Source organism: Haliaeetus leucocephalus, unplaced genomic scaffold (assembly GCF_000737465.1).
Source record: "Haliaeetus leucocephalus isolate CR32 unplaced genomic scaffold, Haliaeetus_leucocephalus-4.0 Scaffold367, whole genome shotgun sequence".
Lineage (NCBI taxonomy): Eukaryota > Metazoa > Chordata > Aves > Accipitriformes > Accipitridae > Haliaeetus > Haliaeetus leucocephalus.
Genome location: NW_010972803.1, coordinates 1 through 17,163, shown reverse-complemented (window position 1 = coordinate 17,163; position 17,163 = coordinate 1).

Here is a 17,163-nt window from a genome sequence, read left to right as displayed (position 1 = left end):
GGTGGCAGCAGCGAGGGCGCTGCAAAAGGCAGCGCCGCACACGCACGACTCCGGAACTCCAGTTCCCACCTTTGGTCGACAGGCAGCAGCATCCCCATAACGATCCTCTTCTGAGCATCAGCTGGATGAGGGATGACTGACAGCTCAGCCCAGTAGAGACCAGCCACAGGCGGCAACTACTTACTGGGGGCACAGGGCTTACATTGCCCTGCCCTTTCCCCACTCGCAGCCCGGGCCGTCATCTTCATCGCCTCCGTTCCAAAAAGCACCCGAGTGGCTGGAGCGTTTACAGCAGTCAAGTGCAAACAACAGACAACTCGGGTGGTCGCTTCTGTCCCTGCCCCCCCACCCCATTATCTAGAGAGGAGCAAGCCCCAGGGACTGCTGTATCCCTCTGCATGTGGCATCAGGGTTGCGGGAGTGAAAGCAGCCAGTCAACAGCTGCTGGCGAGAGATTTAAAAAAAAACCCACACAACGCCTGGTTCAGGTGACAGCCTGAAGGCAGGCCACAAGAGACCCAAAGCTGCTTTCTGCCAGAGGGGCAGCTCTGTCCAGCAGGAAACGCCGCGTCCCAGCGCACCAGAGGCGAGCGGGCCCCCCGCAAGCGAGCGATACCCTGGCGACCCTGGGGCTCAGTTGGGGTGGGCGCACCTTTCCTCACCTCTGTGCTATCGGAACTCCGCTCTCCTAATCCTGCACGCACGCAAGGCTTCTTGTGCGGGGCTTGTCTCTTATCGAAGAGACACTGCACGGTGTTACTTACCACCCTGCCCTCTGGCGTGCAAAGTAATCAGACGTGAAGCAGGGAAAGCAAAGAGGCCTGTCGGGATATTAGTAGTCCTCAGCAGATGACCGTAGAGCCCTCGAGGTTCCGTCTTTGCTCCCTACAGGAGCGTGGCTCCGCACTCCTTGCCGCTCCCGCCAGCAAGCGTCACAATTGCCCTTTGCTGCCTGCAACACGCAGTACCTGCGCGGCCCCAGTACTACTGCCGCTTACAGCGCGAGAGGCGCTCGCTATAAAGCGGCAATGAAGAACAAGGACGGCCCGTCAAGATGGCAGGAGGAACATAGAGAGCCTCCAGCATTAGCCAGGCAGGGCTTGCAACTCACCTCGTGTCGTGGTTTAACGCCAGCCAGCAACAAAGCCCCACGCGACCGCTCACTCGCTCCCCCGCCCCCAGTGGGACGGGGAGACAATCGGAAGGGCGAAAGTGAGAAAACTCGTGGCTTGAAACGAAAACAGTTTAATCCTTTAAAAGAAACAACAACAACTTGTAAAGAAAAGAAGAAAAAAAAAATGACAGAGAATGGGGTGCAGGCAGCATGCCAGGGGTCTGGAGCCTGACGGATGATGGGGGGGTGTGGAATATGGAGGAGGGAAAGGAATCTGGGGGAGGGGACAGGAGATAGAAGAGCAGGGCATGCGGGGGGAAACGGGACAGGAGATAGAAGAGCAGGGGATGCGGGGGGAAACAACTCGCGTGGGTTAAAAACTCGAATGGGTGAAGGGGGCGGGCTGGAGCAGCGGGGGGCATATATGGGGCAGAAACACACGCCGGGGAGAGGGTAGGTGAGGGTACAGAGGTGCATGGGGGGACACGGGTGGGGATGACCTACCCCAGGGAGTCCACCCAGGATGATCCACAGCAGGTAACTCACCTGGGATAACCCGCAACAGAGCATCCACACCAGATCATCCACGCTGGGAGGACCCCCAGCAACGCCCCTCAAACTGCCTCTGCTTCACCCCCAATCTTCCCCAAACTGGGGAGTTTTTTGCTTTTTCAAAATACTCAGTTTGGGGTGTGTTTCAGTGCTTTTCCACAACATAAAAAGGGGTGATCTTTTGGTTGTGGGTTTGTGCATGAAAATGGGGTGGGTTTTTTGCTTTCCAGCTGCACAAATCCAGGCGGATTTGGCTTTCCCAGGAGTCCCAAAGTCGTTTGTTTTTTTCTGTTGCAGTCCCAGAATCAGAGGGTTTGGGGTAGTCCTGGTTTCGGCTGAAATAAAGTTCATTTTCTTCTGAGTAGCTGGTACAGGGCCATTTTGGATTTAGGATGAGAATAATGTTGACAACACACCGATGCTGTAGTTGCTGCTAAGCGGTGTTTATACTAAGTCAAGGACCTTCCAGCTTCTCATACCACCCTGCCAGCAGAGGCTGGGGGTGCACAAGAAGAGTCGCTGAGCTAAAGCAGGATTCCAGGTAAACAGGTCAGCTCGAAATACACCACCTCCTTTAAAAGTTAAGAGCGATTTGAACACTTAAAATCAGCATTTAGGCTAATTGATATGATTTTGAACACCTTCTTAGCATACAAGTAAACACTCTTGCCGGTGTTGGAAAACGTCTCCTCCCTTCCTTACAGCACTGCTGCAGGGAGATAACCCTGGGAGGCTGCGGGACGAGGTCGTACGCAATCAGAATCTACGCTTACGGATCCACCACAACAGCTACAGCCCTTGCGCTCCTGCTGCTGCCGCTTTGCATCTTGCTTGTTTGGTGAATAAAGCTGAAAGTGAAGTGGAAAACTCCAAAGAGCAAAATGAAAAATAAAGAATAAATCTCAATAATTCACTTTACACTAAAAAGGTGTGCCCATGTTTATATACATCCAATAAAAATACTTGTACTGTAAAAGTATTTGATTTTCCTTTTCCATTACCTTAACTTGCACAGCTCTGAATTCATACCATTAAATTATCTCTCTCCAAAGTACACAGTTATAATGTGACTAGGGGTTTTTGTGTGTGTTACAGAACGCGGAGGGACACCTGGCCAGCTGAGCTGCCCAAGAGAGGTGCTACTGAACTGCCAGGGAAACGCACCATTGAAAGCCAGACAGAAAGAAAGTACTTCAGAGCACTCTGTCAAAACATCAGGAAAAAATCCCCATAACATTCAGTTGCCTCTCTTTTTAAACATTTAGAAAAATACCTAACTGCTTACATACACCTAATAAATTATATACTACAGCTATTTGGCAGTTACAGTTTAAACAATGCAAGTCAATTTGTAAAATCCCCAGTGCTGCAATACCTCAGACTACCAAAAAGGACTGGCGGATTCCCTAATGCTTTTGGCAGTACCGAAGCATGCAGAGCAACACGTTTTCATGTTATCTCGACTGTTACAACTGAGAAACCAAAGACCAGTGATGCCATCAGCTTTAGGAAAATGGGCTGTGCTTGGGTCTTTGGAAGGAAATTGGCTTTTTTTTTCCTTTTTTTAAAGAGAGTGAAAAGTCTTGTTACTGATGACTTCTACTGTGAAGTCAATCACCTCTGAAAATCCACTCTGATGGGAAGTTCATAAAACAAAATTTCTTTGAGAAAGACTTCCATTTTGGAAAATCTCTTTCCAACTGAAGTCAAAATTACACACTGTAGGTTAAAGGAAAAAATACATTACTGAAGCAGTAACTCATCAAAAACACCTCAGGACTCACTGTCACTAGTTACAAGGCTGCTAATGCTTCCTGGGAAAGCCTGGACAACGCACAGATGCGACGCCCGTTTGTCCTGTTTTGTCCACGTCTCTTCTTTGACCTTGACTGCTTTTAGTACAGATGCTAATGATCTCCGTTAACGTTTTTGAGTACTACTATAAGATATTTAAAATAAAAAAAATCATTGACTGAAAAGCATAAAGCTTTTATCATGAAAACAAAGTCTGTTTTTTCTGAACAGCTGAACTCTTACGAAAAGTTTCTTCCCTCTTTTAGTACAAAATTATTTTCACAGTATCATTTACTAGCAAGCACACAGCAACAGAAGATTATGCTTTCAGGAAGAGAAAATAAACTGAGGGAAGTAAACTTTGTATAGGTGTAACATGCTCCGGAACAGAACTTATTTTTAGTATTTGTGTTAAAATATTTCATGTAAAAAAAAGTAGAAGGAGAGTTGGCACACTCTCAACGTTAAAGTCCATACCGCAAGTACCTTTGGAAAAATGCAGACACACATCGTAGGCGTACCTTGTACTTGCAGGCCACTACGGAATCTTTCCATCTGTCTCGTACCGTCACGGCAGAAGAAAGGGCAACCAGGGCGAAACGGTGCCAGCTGACATCCAGCTGAGAGAAGAAAAAAAAACATTAGCACAAAGCTGGGTAGGAATCCAAAGCTGCCTTTTTTTTTTGTGAAGGTTTGCGAAGACAATATGACTGAGCGGAGGAAAAAGTATTTTTGCGTCATCTTTGGTACAGTTGTTGACACAGGCCACTAGAGCTTTTGCATTTTTCAGACAACCGTGCCTTTTTTTTTTTCCCCTTTCTTTTTTGACTCATTGGCAACTTTACTTTCACTAGAACTCACTTTCCTAGATACACGCAGGTGACAGACACAGAGACCTACATACATTTTCTCAAGCCTTAGTATAGCTGAGGCTTCATCACCCTATACGTCCCAAGTTGAGTATTTTTGCTAGAGAGCACAGCAACACATCTGTCCTTGTGAACTGCCTCATTGCAAAAAAGGAATCATTTTTTCCAGGCCGTTGCTCCAAACGGTCAAGATCTTTTAAAACCACAGTTGTGCCACCAAACCCGCTCAGGGTCCCTCCTAGCTTTTGACCGCCCTGAGATTTAACAGGCACACGCTCCATTCCATCTTCCAACAGCAAGAATACGTTAACACTCTCAGACCCAGAGCACAACCCTACAGATGTCCACGCACACAGCCTGCCGTTTTGATGAGGAGCCACCGAGCACCCCTGCGAGCACAGCTGCACGTGCCAGATTGGTTTCCCCTACGCCGCGAGTTACCGGTTTCCGTGAACGTAGTTTCTGACGCTTTAAACCGAAAACCGTATCTCGACGCTTCGCCACAGCAGAAACGACCCATCGCTAGAACGCTACAAAAACGCAGTAACACCAATTGCAAACCCACAGCAGCAACAGCTCCAGAAATATTTAGACCAGGAACAAGGGAGAAGCTGTTTTATTTTTCATCTCACGCACAGGGGAGCGGCAGGCAGAGAAAAGGGTCGGCATTCTGAGCCCTTACAGAAAACGGGCATTCTCCTTCCATTCCTCGGCCCGTCCGTGAAGGTCTAAATACCGCAACACTACTACGGCAACGTCTAGAGTAGGGCACAGCAGCCCTGCCGCTGGACTTGCCATCGACCCATGCTATTTACGTAGCAGGACGTGTATGCAGAGGGACATGTTTTGCCACACACAGCCCTGAACTTCCTGAAAATTTACGTTTACCGAAAAAAGCCATTTGGAACATATTGCCAAACAACATTCAGCAATGAAGCTTTGATGCGTTTGACACATGCAAGTTTTTTGGTCACTTGCTATTTGCTTCCTGTTGCTGCTGCTGTTCTTCCTTCAGAAATTCTACTTGTAGCCAAGTTATTCACTACTGGTTCAAGCATTTGCCTTCCTGGTATTACCAGCACATTCACAGAGGCAAGTAACTTAATTGCTCTTCTACAATTATCCAAACAACAATTACAGCCATGAAAGAGGAGAGGTCAGGCAGCAGAAGAGCTCTGCAGGCTGGCACCAGTCAATATTGCACTCTTTAAAAACAAACAACAACAAAACAAAACCGTGACCCTGGTTTTTTGGTTTGGGTTTGTGGTTTTTTTTTCTTTCAGAGCTCATCCCTGTCTGAGCATTTTGTCTTGTCAGAGCATGAAGTGCAGGTGATCTTTACCCTGATGGTATTCACGTGTGAGGAATGCCTGTTCAGAAATAGTCCAGCTCTGCAAGACTGGTGTCATTTTTATGGTTTTAATCATCATAACTCAAATTTTATATACTCATGCATTTGTGAGGAAGCTAATTAACTTTAAGACATTGCCTCTCCTTTTTTTGGGGGGTGGGGGTGGAAATGTAAAACATTACGATTCAGAGCTCCCAACCATGAGGGAGTGGTGGAGAAATCAATGAAAGCAAAGACCAACAGCAGCAACATTAAATGAAAGCTGGCTTTAATTCCGATCACGTACTTAAGCGACTCTCCAAGTCTATGCCTCAGTCCTACGAATGACTAGTCCTTTTTTGGAAGGACAAACTTTTTCACTTAAAAGTCCTAGACTGAAGACTCCACTGAACAGAAGGGGGATTGTGCCATGGGACAACATGCCATCAACACTCTAGTGAAAAAAAAAAAAAAGAAAAAAGTCAAATAAAAATCAAGTTTAAGTACCAGTTTCCATCATGTTTCACTCATTACATTTCTACTGGCATCTAGGTGCTCAAAAATGAACTACAGGGACACCACATATTCCTAAAAATTCAGTTATACATTAAAAAAAAAAAAAGGCTATTTCCAACTTGCCCATAAAATCAGTATGAACAGAGAGAAGAGAAACACTTGACCCTAAAGAAGCTAACAGGCAGCTCTGAATTTATCATAGATGAAATTTCGTTCTTTCACCTGAAACAAAAAACATATCAAGGGACCAATACAGGAACAGGGCACGATCTGTTAATGGCAATTTTTCCATCAGCTTTTCTGCACTAGCAGCATATTTGCCTTTTCTCTGTGTTTGATGCGGAGTATCTGTAGTGCCCTCGAACTCGCAAATGTTTCTCCCCGCTCCCCCAGCCCGATATGTGTAATTACCTGAGCAGCAAGTGGAATTAACCGTGCAGGATTTTCTTCATGTGATGCAGAAGGTGACACTGGAAAAAGAGGAGACAAAAAATGAACCTGTTTGTGCTTGATCCACCACAGCAGCTTGCACTGCTGCTGCACATCTTGCCTGCTTAAAGTGAAGTGTAAAACTTCAAAAAGAAAAATAAAGAACAAATCTCCATTATTCACTTAAAACTAAAAAAGTGTGCAGATATTTATATACATCTAATAAAATACTTATACTATAAAAGGATTTGTTTTTCCCTTTGGATTAACTTAACTTGCACAGCTGTGATTGATACCATTAAATTAGCCATCTCCAAAATACACAGTTATAATTTGACTATGCAGGTTCTTTGTGTGTTACATAATTAGGAGGGACACCTGGCCAGCTGTGCTGCCCAAGAGAGATGCTACTGAACTGCCAGGGAAACACACCTTTGAAAGTGAGACAGAAATAAAGTACAGTTACAGTTTAAACAATGCATGTCAATTTGGAAGTTATGCAATTTTAACTTTTTATTTTTTAAAGTTTCATTTATGATAGAAAAATCAGTGAGATAAGAGATTCCCCCATATGGTTTTACTTTTGGGGGTGGGGGACCACCAAAACAATCAAATCCCCAGTGTTGCAATACAAAAGGCTACCAAAAAGAATTGGCAGATTTGCTAATGCTTTTGGCTGTACTGAAGCATGCAGAGGAACATGTTTTCATGGTATCTCAACTGTTACAACCAAGAACCTGAAGAGCAGTGATGTTATCAACTATTCAAAAACACGCTGTACTTGGGTCTTTGAAAGGAAATTGACTTTTTTTTTTTTTCGTTTTAAAGAGCGAGGACTCTTGTTGCTGATGACTTCTACTGCCAAGTACATCATCTCTGAAGAGCCATCCACTCTGATGGGAAGTCCATAAAATGCAACCTCTTTGAATTAGAAAGATTTACATTTTGGAAAGTATCTTTCCAACTGAAGTCAAAGTTACACACTGTAGGGCAGTGGTCCCTGGTCGCTCACCTTTACTTCCAGAGGGCCAGAGGGCTGAATCCATCCTCAACAAAAACCACATCAGCTAACAGGGATACTCCTGCAGCTACCAGATTCCTCTTCATCATCTGCACAAAAACAGTGCCAGAAATAAGCATCATGTTGGTCAACACAGACCTCTTCCACAACACCCTCCTCCACAAAAAGCAACATTGCCTTCTGCTCATGTGCTCCACACAGATTCTGGTGTCAGACCCTGCAGCCATCATCATTTGTGGCACCTAAGATGCCAAGAGACAGAAAACTATCATTGCACTTGCAAGAAATCACCATCCCCATGCTCCTCCTGCTACTACCCCAGCTCACCTTAAATGCTCATCGAAATCCAAAGGCAGCCTGCAAGACACCTGCAAAACCACAGAGAAGTCCTGACACTTCTAATCTACGAGGGGCCTGCCACAAACTGCAAAGGTTCTAGGGACAACAATGGCACTCTGTGAGCAATCAGGAAAGGCAATAAGCCATCCCATACCCTGAAAGGCACTGTACCTTGTGACCCTGCCACTTTCCTGAGTAATACTAACACTCCATATACAGATGCATACAAGATACTCACCCTAACACCTGCTAGGTAACCTCACCATCAGTCCTACTAAGAGAGATTCTATCAGCAACTTGCACAGTATACAGCAAAACTGGTGGGGAAAAAAAAAAAGAAGGTTCCATCTTCAACAAAGTCAAGAATTCCAGGGAAACACAATGCACCTAGAATTTAAAAACAAACAAACAAACAAACAACTGCATACTATTAAACCATCTTGCCATTCCTGGGCACACAATACAAAATTACTGACCTGGGGGGGGACGACAACAACAACAACAACAACAAAAAACCCTACATACAAGTGTTACTTTCTACTACACATGCTACTGAACCTCGACCCATCCTGAAACTCTTGCCTCAGACACCTCCACTTCTCTAACTGTCAAAATGCTTCTGCCCAAACAGCTGAGCCAGCTCAAAAGCTGCAAAGGACTCAAGGAAGAGCTCAGCACCAACACCAGAGAAACCCAGGAGCACAAAAAGCAACCCGGGCCGAAGCTGTGGCTCATATACCCCGGGCCCTGCTCACCACCCTTCCCACAATCACCTGGGAAAGGGGAAGAGCAAACCACCAGAAAGCATAAAGTCAGCTGGAGGAGCAGCAGGAGTGTTCTCACCTGCCTTAAATTTACAGTGTGCAAAGCACTAAACAGAGAAAGCAATCCTTACTGGAAATGGCAATACCTGGTCTTGTACTACAGCTACATCTATTGCCGGGGCCTTTCAGGGTCCAATTATCATTTCAGTATCATCCTCTCATTCTTGCTCACACAAATTTAAACATCTTTGCCTAATACCACATGCAGAACAGCACCTTTTGAGCTTACTGTCACCTTTTTGTTTCCTTCTTTTTCTAAAGATAACACAAAAGGATTGCTGGGTGGTATATTAATTCCACAATCCTTTTGGCACTCAGGATGATTCTTTAAGGTAAAGAATAAATCACAATACATAACTTCATCCCATTTTTGCTCATGTCTCAAGAATAACATAAGTTGTAACAGGGTGTTATAATTTAGCGTCCAATTCACAGGCCACTTTTCCCCTTCATTGAGCTTATACAGAGGCCACCAATGATTACAATATTTAATCAAATCTTCTCTCCACATGTTGCCACCTGGAACACCCCCCAGCTGTTTCCAGTGTTTCAAAGTGTGCCCCAAAGGTGATTTTTTAGAGATTTCACTCAATTGCCCTGTTCCCATTATCAATACCTTCAATATACAAAAATCAAAATCGGAAAATCAAATATCAAAGCCTAAGTCAAAATACCAAACACAATCAAGCAGAGATCTAAGGTCATATCCAAAATCAATAGTCAAATCCCAAAGCCTTAATCAAAGTACCAAGACCAAACCAAATGAGTAGCTTCGCCTTCAACCAGCAAGACAAGTACCCTTTAACAGAGCAGTACTTCTACCAGAAGACCAGATTTTTAAGGATCCTTTTCTATGTCTTCCTTGCTGACTTCTCTTAGTCAGGCTTACAGGGAAGAGTACCAGACCAGAATACCAGAACCAGGTTAATCAAAAGAATGCCTTTGAATAAAATCTTACCAGCGGCCTTGGCTTGTGAGCCTGGGGAACGGGGATCAAGGGTCTCCCCAAGAAATCTCAGTGCTGGCTGAAGGTCCTGCAATCCTACATCCATCAAGTCTCAGAAGCCTCATCCCATCTGGGTCACCAAAATGATACCAAAAAGCCGGTCAAAGAAACTCTCCAAGATGTGTTTTGGACTTCTAGAAAGCAGGCATTCTTTATTGCAGCACTGGATGCACAAGGGATAATTCCACCTAGCATCCACGTGACAGCTTCAGCACAAACCGGTTATATGGAGTAACAATTACATATTAATCAGATTAGCATACATATACATAAAAATTATTGTAACTGATTATCATAGCACTGCCTACATCCGATCACACGTAATGAAGGATCCATTTGAGACGAAGGGCTGCTTTTACGACCACCGACCCCTTCAAAGCTCTCGTTGGCTGTCCTCAAAGTCTTTATTCTTGTCCTTGTTCTTTCATCTTGAAGCTTAACGCAGTTTCAATCACGTGTGGTCCGTTTCAACATTGTTCTCATCTAGAGTACAGGAACATCTAGTCCTAAGAGCAAAGAACTGCAAAACTTAGGAGTAACTACTTCTACTGGTTAATTGCTTGGCTATACTTTTGTCTATTGTTTCAATCGTAGTGTTAGTATAAGATTTCTAATAATTATTTACCAAATCTCACTTTTACAGTCACCTAGCAGCAAACCAGTTTCCACAGCTGGTACAAAATATTAAAACCATCAAAATATTTAGACGTACCATACAGAACATATGGAAATATGCTATCAATTCTGGTATTTTATGTGTCAGTTCAGGTCTGGTCTGGCCAACTTCCCGTAGCTGGTTTTCTTCCTTCTGGGAGTTTCCAGTTACCTCCAGTAATTCTCATACCACTTATGTTGGAGTTATGTCAACTTCTTGTTGACTGGAAGACATTTCAACAGTGCTCCTTTCATTTTTTTTTAATTTTTAGTTATTTTTGCGGTTAATTTTGGACCATTTTTTGTGGCCTCGGAGGAGTGCTTTTACGTGGAGTGCGCCCTCCGGAGGACTGACACGAAATAATGGTCCTGGGAGGACTGCCAGACCATAGAGAGCGAGTCCCGGAGGACTGAGGGGCACGTCCGGCGTCCCGGAGGACTGCCGTACCATAGAGCTCTACTTCCGGAGGACTGAGGGGCACTTCCGGCGTCCCAGAGGACTGCCGGACCATAGAAGGCGAGTCCCGGAGGACTGAGGGGTACTTCCGGGACGCCCCTGATTGCGCAGCGGTCCCTTCCTGGAGCGTTCACGGGCGCTCTCGGTGCCGCGCGCCCGCCCGACCCCGGTGTCTGGTGGGCGCGGGCCGGTGGTCGACTCCGTTCGTGGCGAAGCAGCCGCTCCGCGTGGCGGAAGCCCGCCGGCGCTGCCTGTTGGTCCTCTGGAGGCGGGTCTGCAGGGCCCGGCGCCGGTGTTCCTCCCTGAGGGCGTTTTTCGGGGCCTCCAGCGCGGGCTCCGGCGGTAACGGTGGCCGTTGCCGCGGGCCGTGGCCGTTTCGCCCCGTTTGCGGCGGGCTCCGGCTGCGGGCGGCGCGGCGGGGCTGCTGCCGTCTCGGTTCTGCGTCGCCCCATCCTTCTGCTGCGGGGCTGCGGCGGGGGTGGGTTGTGCTCACGCTGAGTGGTGGGGAGCGTCTGTTAATGACGGGGCGTGACCGAGCCGGGGCGGGGGGGACACGCCCTAATTTGCGTAATTGCGTTATTTGCATATTTAAACAATACTTGCTATTTAATCAGTATTGCTAATTATAGGTTACAACGATCTCTTCTCATTACGATTCTGATCAGTAGTTTTTCCGAATTAGAACAGCAGTTACGAGTATGTGAATGCATGACAGTCTAGTAAGAAAAAAGTGTGAAAATAGTAAGTCTCAGCACTGGTGCACCGTTACTAAATGGAATGCTCCTTGGGTGCAATTAATTAATTCCTTGTATTTTATCTAACTCTTGAATTGGATAATATGGTATTATTTAAGTGGACCGATTAAATAGTTTAATATTATAAAATACAACGAATGAATGGCTCCCACTCAAAGAGTGCTCCATTTACTACTGCTGCAGGAAAAATGGAAAAGGAGACAAAGCGCAAAAAACAGACTGACACAAAAGGAAATGTTAATTACTATTCTAAATCACGATTTCAGATTATGAATTAGAAATCTAATTAGGAGTACTTTAGTTACCACAATTACAATAAGAGATTATTGTAATAAACTGCTGCCAATTAGTATTTTATTTCTACTTCATAACTGGAAATTTTTATTATGGTAATACTGCTTGGGTATCGTTAATGCATAAATTTAACATTGCTATTATTAAATAAATAATAGGTATTAATGATGCCCAATTAGTTTTCTAAATGTTTTTAAAACTAAATTTAACTTCTTGTTAATCAGATTTAATTTACATTATTTTTATTTTAGCTCTACTTGAAAGTAATTAGTACCTGTGATTATTTCATCCCCCCAGCAATGGTTATGTTTGAATTTAGGCAGTCATGACTCACTCTTAGTTTTCTAATTTTACTTATATTTTAAATCTAAATTTTTTATTCTTTGTTAGTTCTGGTTGGGAATTGTTACTGCTTGGGAATTTTTTTAATACCTACATTTAAACATAGCCATTATTTAATGATTCTTTTTTTTTTTTTCTTTTTTTAAAAACCTAAAGCTTCGATTACTGTTTTGGTTCTAAGCGCGAGTCATTATTGCATCCAAACTTACTTACAGCTCTGTTATAATTTAAGCATTAAAGATTCCCCATTAGTTTCTAATTCTATTTGTTTTAAAATCTAAAACTATTGTTTTGTTTCTGATTTGGCATCATTAATGTTTGCAATTTATTTAATAATGGCTAAGTTTAGCTATTAATGAGTCCCAATCAGTTTTCTATCTTTATCACTTTAAAAGGATTTCTAAATAGTTAATTTTTTTAATTACAGATTGGGAATAATTATTGCCTGGTTCGTTAAGTAATAGACACAATTAAATTTAGTCATTACTCATAAATAATATTTATTTTATTTATTTACACTCTTAACATTTTAATTGTTACTTTACTACTGAAGTGGATTAACTAGCATGCGTTTTTTGGTTGGTTTTTTTAGTATTAACGAGTTGTTTCTCTACAGGTATTACTTCCAATTAGTGCTCTATTATTTATGTTCTGTTATTTGTAATTTTATTATATAAATTGGGAGTAATTACTGTCTGCAAAGTTTTAATAGCTAGAATAGATTATAGGCATTATTTACTCCCAAAGACTACTCAAGTTACTGTTATTTAGTTTTTATTCTAAATGTTTTAAAATAAATAAGTAGTAAACATTAAAATAATAGAAGCCAAGAACTTTGGAATTCCCAGGAAAAACAACTGGAGCTCCTTGTCGTAACCAGAGATAGGACGATTTTGCACTTCAGCTCCAAAGTTTGAAGCTCTGCAGAGAGCAACCCCTCTGAGCAAGTGACTCGGCCTTTAGCCGTCACCTGCTCTCCCCTAGCTCTGCCACCCATTTTTTTCTGGGAACCCCAAATTCCTCAGGGAATGAACACACGCGCAACAGATATGTGCAACACCACAGCACCAAATCGCATGGCTGTGCTACCACCAGCAGCTGCACCCAACCATCACTGGTACACCAACAGGAGCCTCCAGCTGGCTCCACCAATAGTGTGTCCAACAAAACCCGCAATGCTGCCAAGACTGCGGTGACCCGATGGAAACTAATGCAAGCTTTGGCAAGGACAGACTTGTCACAGCAGGTACAATACATAATGCTGAAACACCATGCTAGTTCACCTTTATTTCAAAGGAGGAACGCACATGCGCACACACAGAGCACACAGAATTTTATTCTACATGAGACACACAGCTGTCCTTAGCATCTTCACAGCTATCTCTTCACAGCAACATCATCTCTGTGATTTGGATTCCTGGCAGAAAATGAGGGAGCTCTGCACATTGCAGTGGGCCCTCACCTTCCACACCTGCACAGGAGAATAACACTTCAGCCATTATATGATACCAGAAACTAGAAAGCCCCTCAAAAGAATTTACAATCCCACACTCGAAAAAAACCAGTTATGCTCACCTGCTTCACAGCCCAGTCCTCCTCTACACTGACCATCTACTTCAACTCCACGCACTCTTCAGCAGTCAGATCCACAGTCATCTCCTTGTGGTCATTCACTACACTATATATGGCAGAGCAGGGGAAAAAAAAAAAAAAAACAGCTGAAGGAAAAAAATTTTTTTAAATCCCTGGCTGTTTTTTTTGTTGTTGGGTTTTTGGGGGGTTATTGGGGGGGGGGGGAGTTAATTAAGGAAAACGCTATTTCAACACCAAAGTCCAACCTGCAAGGCAAAACAAACAACACATACAAGGCCGGACACATTCAAAAACCACAACTCATTCAGCAGCTGCTGACATCACATCCATTCAGCTGTCTGCCCAACCCGACAAGTGCTCACCACCACATGTACAATGCTAGACACATTCTCGTCTATTGCTGAACTTGTACCAACACTACATTCTGGATAGGACTGAATGGCAAAGCAGAATTAAATCTTATAAGAATCCTTCTCTAAAATATCTATAGTTGCAAAGTGAATACTGTAGATCACCAACAACAGTTCTAAGTCACTGAGACTTGTAGTTTTCTCCGACTCCCTTAACAGAAATAAACAAGTCCCAAAGGACAGAACACATCAGGATAGGGTTGAAACAAACAAAAAAACCAACCCACACCAAAAAAACACCACATCAGAAACTGTATCAAACACCTTAAGTAACACATAAGTGGCTTGAACAAAAATAAATGACAAAATACCTCAAGAGAGGTGTCAAGAAAGACAAGTGAGTCCACAGAGAGCAACACTAAAGTCCTCCTAAAAGGACTATGCAGGTGAGAGAAGGCCCTTTGAAGGCCAGTGGTTTTGATGAGGCCAGTTGTCACACAGATTGATTCTGGTGCCTGGAAGGAAAATGGAGGGGACTGAGGGCACACAAAGGGTATGGAGGGAATCGGACAGCTTATCAAGGTGCCTGCAGTGCAAAGACAAAAGGATGGCACCAGGGCACGCTGACCAACTGAGAGGACCTGCAGGGACTAGAGGGCATATGAAGGGCTCTGGATCACAAGAAAGGTAAACAGAGGTCTCTGGGGTGCAAGATACACAAACAGGTAGGTCCCCAGGCAACAAGAATGCGGGAGGGGGGCAGCGCTGGGGGTACAAGGAAGGTAAGTGGGGCCTCTTGGGTGCCCCAAAAGACAAGCCCAGCTGTCCTGAGAGGAGTGGATGGAAATAGGAGGAGTTCTGAGGGGAGCAGGGGCAAACAAAGGGGTCTTAGGAGGGAACGAGAGGTAAAAACGAGGCCTCTTGGGATGTACCAAAAGCAAATGGAGAAGTTTTCAGTGGACCAGGGAGAAGAAAAAGGGGATTTAATGGGGCAAAAGGACAAATAAGCGCAGTGAGCCTGGAGGAACCAAAAGGCAAGCAGAGTAATCACGGGAATTAGAAGGAAATGGGCTTCTGAGGGAACAAGGCAGCAAATAAAAAGCTTGTGAGAGGCCCAGAAGCAAGTTAATGGGTCCTGAGGGGAGCAAATTGAAAGTTAACCTCTGAGAAGTCATCCTTCACTTTCACTCCACAGACAGCTGTCCTGCGGGCTCGGCACGCAACTTGGGGATCCCTGCCCAGGCAGTCCTGACCTGCAACACAACATGCACACAACCATTCTTGGGAAGTCCTGCAGTTTCATAACCTAAATGGCAAGTATTTCTCCAGGACAGCTTTGACATTGTTTTTTTTCCCCTCCAGAGGACAGGAAGAAATTGCTCCTCCCCACAGTGCTGCCTCTGATAATGCACGTCCATCCTCACCGTCTTGCTCTCTTCCTGCTGCTCTTTTCCAGTCGCTGCCCACCTCGAGTGTCCAGGGCAACTGGTTCTCACCTGCGTGGTCCTTCATGTCCTGCCCCAAGCCCCTTCTTTCTGCTCCACACCCAGCAGCCCAGGCACCCCCCCAGTACTCACCTGGGAGGATGCGGCTGCCAGCTCACGCAGAGCTGAGGGCAGGGAGAAGGATGTCCCCCACACTGCATGCCTGGGCACAGAGCAACACAGCAGCACTGATGAAGCATCCCAGCACCCCAGTGACGGGCAGCAGAAGGCTCTGGAGCACGATGAGGCCTTCGGATGGCTTCTGGAGCAAAGGACAGAGGTAATGGGGGTGGGCTGAAGGGCTGACAGGAGAGCTCAGAGAGAGGGCAAAAGGGGTGCTTCAGGACAGGAGGAAGGCCTCAGGAGAGGATCTGAGGAAACAAGAGGCTCAAAGTGCGCTACAGGGACAAGAAGGGGCCGGAGAGACCAAACAAGGCTCGGGGACTCGGGAGGGGATCTGAGCAGAGAACACACATCCTCAGGAAGCCAGGGAACGGAGGCAATCTCAGTGGCTCTTCATGCTCTGCGGCACAAAGGCAGCCTCAGGAGTGGTCCCAAAGAGACTAAAGGGGTCCAGAAGGAGTGAGAGGGGCAAAAGAAAGCTCTGGGACACAGTGAGGGATGCAGGAGGGGTTGGGATGACATTAGAGGAGTCATAGAAGGACTATACAGGCAGGAAAAAGCTCACAGGGAACAACGGCACCTCAGGAAAGCTTCTGTGTAACAGCACAGAGGTCCTAGAGGAGCTCAAAGACCAAAAGAGGGGTGGTCCAACGTGGTATATTAGGCTCAGAGTCTTTTCAGTGATTTTGGGGGTCCTTTATCAGTCGCAGTGCTGTCCACATTTCCCCGAGAACATCCCCATATGCTGCACCGACAGGGCAGTTCTGCACTGTTGCCCCCTGGTACCACCTGTCAAAGCAGACTGAAACATAAGTTCACTTTTGAGCTTTTGCTGTTTATTGAGAACATAAAATCATGAAGAAGCACTGAGGATAAATCCCACCTTATCTTAAGGTTTACATGCTTTTATGCATTCAGACAAACCATAAATTCTCTAGATAAGGGAAAACTTTCTATGGGACTAGGATAGGTAACTTAAGGATACAGTTTAGGGACAGAGGGATAGAAAGAGAAAGAGATTAATGGGGAGCAGGACAGAGGGAGGGAGAGAGAAAAGGAGACTATGAAGAAGGAAGGGGCGAGACTGGGACAGGGAGCAGAACATACAGAGAGAAAAAGAAGGACAGGGAACAAGCCAGAGAGACCGTGGGAAAAAAAGAAAGGGATGCAGATCAGGACAAAGATGGAGAAGGAAAAAGCAGTGGGCTGTGAGACAGAGATGGAGGCACAGAAAAAGGTCTGAGAAGCAGGACAGGATACCAGAGACAGCTGGCTGGATGAGGGGGATACAGCAAGAAACAATGAGACAGGCAGCAG